The sequence below is a fragment of the Cebus imitator genome, unplaced genomic scaffold (genome assembly GCF_001604975.1).
Source record: "Cebus imitator isolate Cc_AM_T3 unplaced genomic scaffold, Cebus_imitator-1.0 Scaffold472, whole genome shotgun sequence".
NCBI lineage: Eukaryota > Metazoa > Chordata > Mammalia > Primates > Cebidae > Cebus > Cebus imitator.
The window spans coordinates 623,944-634,737 of NW_016107787.1; the positions used below are offsets into that span (position 1 = coordinate 623,944).

Genomic DNA, 10,794 nt, shown 5'->3' on the forward strand with positions numbered 1-10,794 from the left:
AAAGTGCTACAACTATAAATAATATATAGCAAGCAAAGTTCGAATGTTAATGGTTAAACTACCATAGACTAAAAGACAGGTTTCCACAGGCTTCAAACAATAAACCAGTAACTTTCTTTGTTATCAACATAAACTTACATTTCTATCTTTAAAGATTTAAACAAAATTAATTCAGTTTAAACATTTATTGAACTTTTACTCAAACACTGTGCTGAATGGCTTGCCGCCTATCCTAAACTTCATTATATTAGTCATGTTTTATTCTAAAATGGAACTTCTAGCTTAAATATGAATATGGTTGAGTGTTCTCCAAAGATTATTTTCTTCTATATGAAATGAAGTAGTAAAGGGAAATGAGGTACCAAAAGTGAACACAAAGATAATGAGCATATGTCATATTTAGTAAACTTTCTTCTTCAACAAAGCCTTACAAAAGGCAGGTGTTCAGATACTTGTTGAATAAAGTTAGGCAGGTAAGTAAACAGAATCTGAAATAAAGATGGTATATTCTGAGAACATAGTATGAAGGGTCTCAAGTCCTTCTAGTGAGCTTGAACTTATTCTTTAGAAAATGGGAAGATATTGAAGGTTTTTATACATCTGTTCCAAAATATGGAATTCCACTAATCTGACATTAATGTACAGTCTGCTACAGAGAACTACAAAATAAAAGTAGAAAGACCAGTTACAGGACTATTAAAGTAGAGTATAAACTTTGGGGACTTGGAAAGAAAGAAGAAAGTACATTATGAAGAAAAATAGTGTAGATACATGGTAACATACTGAATTCATTCAAACATTTGCCAAGTACCTGTCATACACCACACTCTATGAAAAGTGGCATGGATTCATAAACATGACCATGGTTTCTGCTCTCTAGGAGCTCAGAATATGGAAGACCAGATAAACCATCTATTTTGATACATTGTTATATGAATGCAAAATATGCTATCACAAAATCTAGGAAGAGAAAAAGACTGATTCACTCTAAGAAAGGGTATGTGGTAAAGAGAATAACTGTTCAGAGCCTTGGGGAGGACTTCTCATAACATGTGAGCCAACTTATGAAGAGTAAATTTGTATTAGGTAGGTGAATCATCAGGCAAAGACTGTAGATGTCTGGGCATCTACTCATAACTACTGTATAGCTATGTGTTGCTTAATGACAGAGATACGTTCTGAGAAATGCATTGTTACAAATGCACAATTTGTCAGTGTGTAAACATTACAGAGTATAAATACATAAACCTAGATGGTATAGCCTACTATATACCTAGACCATATGGTAGATAGTCTATACTCCTAGGCTACAAACCTGTACAGCATGTTACTGCTGTACCAAATGCTATGTGCAAGTATAACATGATGGTAAGTATTTGTGTATCTAAACATAGAAAATATACAGTAAAAACATGGTATTAAAAATAAAAAATGGTGCACCTGTATAGGGCACTTAATATGAATGCAGCTTACAGGCTGGAAGTTGCTCTGGGTGAGTCAATGAGTGAATGGTGAGTGAATGTGAAGTCCTAGGACATTACTGTATGCCACTGTAGACTTTAAAAACATACATTTATGTTACACTATATTTATTTTAAAAAAACAAACTAAATTAACCTTAGCTTACTGTAGCTTTTTAACTTTACACACTTTTTAACTTTTTCAAATATGAAGAAATACTTTCTTTCTTCATATCCTTATTCAAGAAGCTTTTTTTCCTATTGTAAAATGTTTTCATTTTTTACTTTTGAACTTTTCTTGAAATCTAAGACAATAAACACACATATTAGCCTAGGCCTACATAGGGTGAGGATCATCCATCACTGTCTTCTAACTCCACATATTGTGCCACTGCAAGGTGTTCAGAGGCAACAACATGCTTGAAGCTGTCACTGCCTATGATAACAATGTCTTCTTCTGGAATACTTCCTGAAGGACCTATGTGAGGCTATTTTTCAGTTAACTTTTTTTAAATAAGTAGAAATGCATTCTAAAATAACAATAAATATATAAACCAGTAACATAATCATTTATTATCCAGAATTATATACTGTACATAACTGTATGTGCTATACTTTTATACCACTGGCAGCACACCTTTGTTTACACTAGCTTCACCGTAAACGTGAGTAATGCATTGCGTTGTGATGTCACAATGGCTACGTCACTAGGTTATAGGAATTTTTCAGCTTCATTATAATCTTACGGGACCACTGTTGTATGTGTGGTGAGTCACTGACTGAAATACTGTTATGTGGTCCCTGACTGTGTTTTGGTAACAGTACTACCATCTACCAGAAGCTGAATGTGATGAAGAAGTCTAAAATAGTATACTATCAGTCTCTAATACTGCTTATATTAAGTCTTAGATGCATCCATTTTCACCATCTGCACCATCACAGTGGATTATTACAACAGCCTTTTAATTGATTCCTCTAACTTCATTCTTAATTCTATCCACCTCTTCAGATGGTAACTGTTCATTCGACTACTTTTTAAAATTCCCCCTCCACACATGATTTATTTTTAATTTTCAAAACTGTGGTAAAATAGAACCTAAAACTTACCATTTTACCATTGTTTAGTGTATGGTTCAGTGGCATTAAGTACATTCACATTGTTGTACAACCATCACCTTTATCCATCTACAGAACCTTTTCATCTTCCCACAATCAAACTCTATACCAATTCATTAAACAATAACTCCCCATTCCCTCCTCCTCTAGGCTCTGGCAACCATCACTCTACTTTCTGTCCTTATGAATTTGACTACTATATGTAACTCATATAAGTAGGTTCATACAATATTTGTCCTTTGGTGACTTTCATTTAGTATAATGTCTTCCAGGTAGCATTATGTCAGAATGTCCTTCTTTTTTAAGGCTGAATAATAGTCCATTGCATGTATACACCATATTTTGTTTATCCATTCATCCACCAATGAACACTTAGGTAGACCCTACTTTTGGCTATTGTAAATGCTGTTGCTGTGAACATCACTGTTCTATATGTGATTTTTCAAAAAATCATTTGAGAGCAAGTTGTATGCTACTCCTTTGCCCTAAGTAAGTCAATGTATACTTCTTTAAAAATGAAAATTCTCCTACATAACCACAGTATGATTACAGAAATAAAACTGAGTATGTATACTATCATGTAATTTGCAGACCTTATTCATATTTTTCCAATCATTCCAATAAAGTCCTTTGTGGAAATAATATCCAGAATTATGCATTATGTACAGATTTAATGTGTATTTAGTTTCTTTTAATCTTCACTTCTTTGTTTTTCATTATATTCACAGTTTTCAAGAGTACAGACAAGTGATCTTATAGTGTTTCCTTATGATTAGATTTAGGTTACACATTTTGGTAGGATTACCACAGAAGTGATGATGTTGCATTCTCCTCAATGCATAATATCAGGAGGTTCATGATGTTGATTTGTTCCATTACTATGATGTTAACTTTACTCAATTGGGCTGGGTGCAGTGGCTCATGCCTCTAGTCCCAGCACTTTGGGAGGCCAAGGTGGGTGGATCACCTGAGGTCAGGAGTTTGAGACCAGCCTGGCCAACATGGAGAAACCCCGTCTCTACTAAATAAAAAAAATTATCCAGGAGTAGTGGTGCATGCCTGTTAATCCTAGCTACTCGGGAGGCTGAAGTAGGAGAATCGCTTGAACCCGGGTGGTGGAGGTTGCAGTGAGCCAAGATTCTGCCGTTGTACTCCAGCCTGGGCAACAAGAGCAAAACTCCATCTCAGAAACAAAACAAAACAAAACAAAAACTTTAATCAATTGGTTAAAGTGGTATCTATAGTGTTTTTACACCATTTACTGTTTTCCCACTGTAATTTTTAATAGAGAAGGGGTTTTTTTCATGTTGGTCGGGCTGGTCTCTAACTTCTGACCTCTGGTGATCTGCCCGCCTCTGCCTTACAGATGTGAGCTACCGCGCCCGGCCGGAACTTCTTTTAAAAAAGTAGATCTGACCAGTCAGCCACAGTGGCTCATCCCTGTAATCCCCGCACTTTGGGAGGCCCAGGCAGGCGGATCACGAGGTCAAGAGATTTGAGACCATCCTGCCAACATGGTGAAACTTTGTCTCTACTAAAAATACAAAAATTAGCTGGGCGTGGTTGTATGTGCCTTAGTACCAGCTACTCGGGAGGCTGAGGCAGGAGAATTGCTTGAGCCAGACCGTCTGAGGTTGCAGTGAGCCGAGATTGTGCCACTGCACTCCAGCCTAGAGACAGAGTGAGACTGCGTCTCAAAAAAAGAAAAAAGTACACCTGATTACACTATTCCAGAAAAAGGTCCCTACATTTTAATACAGAAAAGGTCTTTTATTGTCTAGCTCCACCTTCCCATCCTTCCTTTTAGCCCCTCCTTCAAACTTACAGTTTGGTCATTCTGAATTATTTCATTTTACCTTTTATTGAAGGTGTCTCACTCTGTTTCCCAGGCTGTCGCGCATTGGCACGATCTCGGCTCACTGCAACATCTGCCCTCAAGGTTCAAGTGATTCTCCTGCCTCAGTGTCCCCAGTAGCTGGGATTACAGGTATGTGTCACCATGCCCCAGTTAATTTTTGTATTTTTAGTGGAGACGGGGTTTTACCACACTGGCCAGTCTGGTCTCAAACTCCTGACCTCAAATGATCTGCCCACTTCAGCCTCCCAAAGTGCTGGGATTATAGGCACGAGCCACTGCATCTGGCCTGGTTATTATGAATTATTTACAACTCTTCAAGTAAGTGGTTCAATTTCCTATCTCTGTGCCTTTGTACATATTTTTACTTTGCTTAGACTATGTTTTTGTGGCCAGATAACAAATTCCAGCTCATCTTTCCAGATATTACTAGAATGTCATTCTTTTTTCTTCTTCTTTGAGATTGAGTTTCGCTCTTGCTGCCCAGGCTGGAATACAATGGCACAATCTCAGCTCACTGCAACCTCCACTTCCCGGGTTCAAGCGATTCTCCTGCCTCAGCCTCCCGAGTAGCTGGGATTACACCTGGATATTTTTGTATTTTTAGTAGAGGTGAGGTTTCTCCATGTTAGTCAGACTGGTCTCAAACTGCTGACCTCAGGTGATCCATCCGCCTCAGCCTCCCAAAGTGCTGGGATTACAGGCATGAGCCACTGCGCCCAGCCTAGAATGTCATTCTTTATATTGTTAGGTTAAGTGTCTTAGGGAGAGAGAAAACCTTTTTATTCTTGCATTATTAATCACTCTTATTTACATATTTATCTCTTAAGAAAGGCCATAACTTACTCAGATATATAGCCCTAGTGCCTCCCATAATGCCTGGTTCACAGTAGGTTTTCAGAGAGTGTTTGAATAAATGTGCAGTGAATTCAGGTCAAAGAAAGTACTTTCGCATGGTAGTGTGGTGTGGCAGAGTGTGGGAAACGGCAGAAGTTAAAGCTGGAGGCAAGCAGTCATCAAATCATGGAGGCTTTGTATAAAATACTGAAGAATTAGGCTGGCTACAAACTCTGATATATGATTCTATGTTTGAATGATTTCTTAAGTGACAGTGTAGAAAATGCTTTAAAAGTGGGGCAAACAATTCCAGTTAAAAGACTGTTGAATTTGAGTGAACTACCTCAACTATATTCTCAGGTTTTGAATCTAAACAACTGATTGAATGAGGGCCTCACAAAAAATTTAAAAGCCAGGTCATGAAATATATTGTTATATATAAAGTTTATTACATCTAGGCAGAAATAAAGACAATAGGTGAGTTTTGCAATATAAGAAGGAAATTACAGTCACCTACAGAGGTGACAGCTGAAACACAGAATACATTTGAGGGAACAAGTGTAGAATGTGAGTCAACCTGTGATATGTTCACATTTAATAGTCAGAATTAGCATAAGAGTAAAGAAAAAGGAGATGGGCAGAGGGGAGAAACATAAGAATCCGACTAGTCATAGAAAACAGCAGAGTAGTTTAGAGTTAAAAGGAAGAAAGTAGAGCCACTATTAAATTCTACAAAAAATCAGAAATGATTAAGAAAAGACCATTTAACTGAGTGAATGGTATGTCACTGGTACCTTGCAGAGATTAGTTTTCAGCAGAATGACAGAGCAGACGTGCAAGAAGTTGATAGGAAGTAAGACAACAAAGGCAGTGAGTATAGACTGAGAGATATTTGAAGCTAAGAGAAACCTGGGAAATCTGTGTTGGAAGATAATTCTCTATGAACATCTCATGTTTTTGCATGGTCTAGATCTTCTGATTCTGAGCAAAGGGGTTTGCATGACAAACATCCTTGAATACAACAGAGTGTTTGCCTTAAAGTCAGAAGGAATATTCCTAATAAAGATAGAGAACATTGCCCTCCCTGAAGACATTCCATGATAGTAAAGTCTCCCTCTCTCTCTTGGTGAAGATTTGCTTACACTCCAGAGTAAATGTCTATATCTGTTTTTTTTTGTTTTGTTTTGTTTTGTTTAATTTCAGGGTTTCTCTCCTGTAGCATTCCCCACTGCATGTGCAGGTAACATCTGTCCTCTCACAGTGCTTCCCTATGAATTTGAGGGCTTGGAGACCCACAGCAAGAAGACATCGTTTTGTTGCTGCTTTTGCTTTTATCACCATGAGTGATAAACGGTCTTTTCCTCTGACTCATGGGTGTGTGTTTTCTTGTTTTTTTTTTGGAGACTGAGTCTCCCTCTATCACCCGGGCTGGAGTGCAGTGGCACGATCTCAGCTCACTGCAACCTCTGCCTCCCAGGTTCAAGTGATTCTTGTGCTCAGCCTCTTGAGTAGCTGGAATTGCAGGTTCCCACCACCATGCCCAGCTAATTTTTGTATTTTTAGTAAGAGATGGGGTTTCACCATGTTGGCCAAGATGGTTCAAACTCTTGATCTCAAGTGATCCACCCTCTCTGGCCTCACAAAGTGCTGGGATTACAGGTGTGAGCCACTGCTCCTGGCCTGGGTCTTGAGTTTTCTGTCAGTATATGTACATAAAACAATAGCAGGCCAATCTGTTAAATTTCAACTAGAGTAAAAGACTCTTCGTGGTTGATGATTTAGCAATCTGTTGGTGAGAAATTGACTAAATAGAGGGTGAAGCAGAAGATGGAGAGTGAAGAGGCAACAAGAGAAAGAGAGAAAGGAAGAGAGAGAGAGCGAGAGAAAGAGAGAGAGAGAGAGAGAGATTGATTGAGAGTTAGTTCAATTGTTAGGAAGGCTCTAGACAGAAGAGGCGGCATGTTAGTCCTGAAAAAGAAAACACTTTTGAGTCAAGACAGAAGAAAAGAAAATTAAAGAAAAACTTGGAGGTCTGCACAGAAAATCTAAAATAATTTACAAACCAGCTCTTTATTAAAATAAAAAACGTGGATATAGTATGGATTCTGATATTTTGATATAGAGAAGAAGGATGAGAGAATTTGGCAGAAGGATTCTATTTTTTTTTCTAGGAAAGCAGGAGGCAAGGTCACCTCCTGTGAAAAATGTTAGATTTAAGCACTGGAATATGAAAAACATTTGGAACACATGAATAGAAAGGTTATAAAAGAATATACTGAGAAACAGCAAGGTCCAGTTAAAGTTAAGCAGTTGATAGTAGATATAATTAGTAAGGTTTCCTGATTTTAAAATGGAAACAATCTAATAGAAAAAAAAATGGGCCAGGTCCAGGGGCTCATGCCTGAAATCTCAGCACTTTGGGAGGGTAAGAGGATTGCTTGAGGCCAGTAGTTTGAGACCAACCGGGTCAGCACAGCAAGGCTCTGTCTCTGCAATACATACATACATACATACATACATACATACATACATACATAAATAGAACTATAACCACACTTACAGTCCTAGCTACTCAGAAGGCTGAGGCAGAAGATGTCTTCAGCCCAGGAGTTTGAGGCTGCAGTGAGTTATAATCACACCACTACACTCCAGCCTGGGCAGCAGAGCGAGATCCTGCCAAAGTTGTCAGCATCAAAGTGGAGTCACTTATGCCAAATCCAAAGAAAAGGGAGTCAGGAGGTCATAAAGGAGGAATCTTATTGTGGAAAAATGTGAAAGTGAAGACATACACATTTACGAATCTGCTGTTGAAAAACTTCTGAAGTAGCTGAACTCTATATTAAAAATGATTACAGGGATTCTCTGAAGACCACAATCTTACACAAAAGTCACTGTAACCTTATACAAAGAATACTTCTGTGAGGACATCTATCCAGCAACTGCCTATTCAGCCTCGGATGACACCACCCTTGTTATTAATCCTTGTGGTGAGCGTTAACCATTTCAAAACAACTATGCAATCTTTTGAATTTTGCCTTTAAAAGTTTCCCCTTGCCTCAATCTTCCCAAATATGTGCGTGATCCAGCTTAGTACATATAACCTGGATTATAATCATGTTCCTCATTCCTGAATAAATGTACTGTCTTTGAAGAATCTCTGTTATTTTAGGTTGACACATTATAAAAAGTTCAAATAACTAGGATGCATTTTTTCAAGCAGTAATTTAGAATTGGAAAATTTGGGAACTATTGTAGAGGAAGAGCTTACTCTGGTGAATGAACAAGTCTGGCACAGCAAAAAGTTAAGGGATGAGGAATACTAGAATGAAGTGGGAAGAACAGAAGAGATAAAGTGACTAAAAGTTAGGATGAGGGTAAAACACAGATAAAAGAATAAATTCAATATATATAAGAGAAAAGAGAAGACATTGGTCAGAAAGAATAGCTCAGATTTTAAGAGCTGATCCAGTGTGGTCATGCTACTGGGTGGCTCAAATAGAAACGGAGGGTTTTAGAGCTGTGAGAAACCACTGAATTGAGACATTAGATGGGTTATCAATAAGGGCTTTGAGAAAGATCATATATCACAGGAGACCAGGCAAGAAGGAAGAAAGTGCTGATTCATCCAGGAAGATGGAAGTTATTATTACAGCCAATGATGACCTAATCAGATGGCACAGATTTCAGAGATGATAATGGTAAGTAGTATTAGGAAGTATAAAGTAGGCTGATCATTTTTCCTACAAAAGGCATGAAATGTCATCTGAGAAAAGCTAGATTTTAGTGACGGCATCTAAAAGGATCACATGAAGAATCAGGACAGGATGAGAGCAATAATCTATAAAATTACAGGTCATGAGATAATGGGTATGAGAGGGAGTTGAGCTGGATGAGAAAAAAAATAAAGGTCAGCTACCATCTCAGATTTGCAGAACATGTTCCAATGCATTATATAAGGATAACCAGGTGCTTAAATCACATTTAGATTATAGTAGGCTTAAACACAATGATCTGCTCTTAATAGATTCCAAGTATATTATAGAATATAGCTAACAGGACATGATCATGAGTTAAAAAAATTAGTAATATGAAAAAAAATCAAGCAATTATACATCATTTGTTAAGATAGTGAAATAATTTATAAAACAATAAACACAGGCTTTATATAGTTTTTTTGAAGGTAAGAATGGTAAATAATGTATCTAAATGACTTATCAATGTCAAATTATGTTTGATGGGCCATATCTTTCCAGATCTTTCTTAATACCAGAAAAACTGGATAAATGGGTGATTTATAAATGAATATTATTCTTCATATGAAAGTATAAAGAATTTTAAGGGTTAATAGATATCAAATATTTTCTGTCATATAATCTACTTTTATCCCCTAAACAGACTAGCAGATCCTCATTTAGAAAATATTAATTTAGGATTTTTAAATTTTTGAAGATTTAAAATAATGTTTTTACTAGCATACTCAATTTTATTTTGTAATATTTAACCTATATACAAGTGGTTTGAAGTGATTTTCTCATTTTATTATTTATTATTATTATTATTGGAGACAGAGTCTTACTCTGTTGCCCAGGCTGTAGTGCAATGGCATGATCTCAGCACACTGCAACATCCACTTCCTGGGTTCAAGTCATTCTCCCACCTCAGCCTCCCAAGTAGCTGGGATTACAGGTGCAGACCACTACACCCAGCTAATTTTTGTATTTGTACTAGAGACCAGGTTTTGCCATGTTGGCTAGGCTGGTCCCAAACTCCTTACCTCAGGTGATCTGCCCACCTCTGCCTCCCAAAGTGCTGGGATTACAGGCGTAAGCCACCGTGCCCAGCCAGATATTTCCATTTTAAAATGCAGACTTATATGTCTCCTTTTTTAGTTCTTCAAATAAAGGGAATATAAGAGTACTGCAAATATATTTTGTGATTATCTTCTGTAATATTAATACAAATATCCCAAGATTTGTGGAATGTGCAATGATATGAAATGTTATGTCCCCTGAAAATTCATGTTGAAATACTAACCCCTAATATGACAGTATTAGGAGGTAGAGCCTTTGGGAACTTCTAGGTCATGAGGATACAGTCCTCATTAATGGGATTAATATCGTTGTAAGAGAGATCCCAGAGATTCCTCGCCTTTTACAACATGTGAGGACGTAGTGGGAAGGCACGGTCTGTGAACCAGAAAGTGGGTCCTTATCAGACACTGAATCTATTGGCACCTTGACCTGAAACTTCCCAGCCTCCAGAGTGATAAGAAATAAATTTCTGGCCGGGCGCGGTGGCTCAAGCCTGTAATCCCATCACTTTGGGAGGCCGAGGCGGGTGGATCACGAGGTCGAGAGATCGAGACCATCCTGGTCAACATGGTGAAACCCCGTCTCTACCAAAAATACAAAAAATTAGCCGGGCATGGTGGTGCGTGCCTGTAATCCCAGCTACTCAGGAGGCTGAGGCAGGAGAATTGCCTGAACCCAGGAGGCGGAGGTTGCGGTGAGCCGAGATCGTGCCATT

At 37.9% G+C, this 10,794-nt stretch overlaps 1 protein-coding gene across 1 annotated transcript in view; it reads right to left on the reverse strand.

Moving 5' to 3' along the window:
* Positions 1 to 10,794, reverse strand: part of GPR137C (G protein-coupled receptor 137C) — an 82,482-nt gene that overhangs the window by 42,349 nt on the left and 29,339 nt on the right. The gene's annotated exons all lie outside the window — the stretch shown is intronic.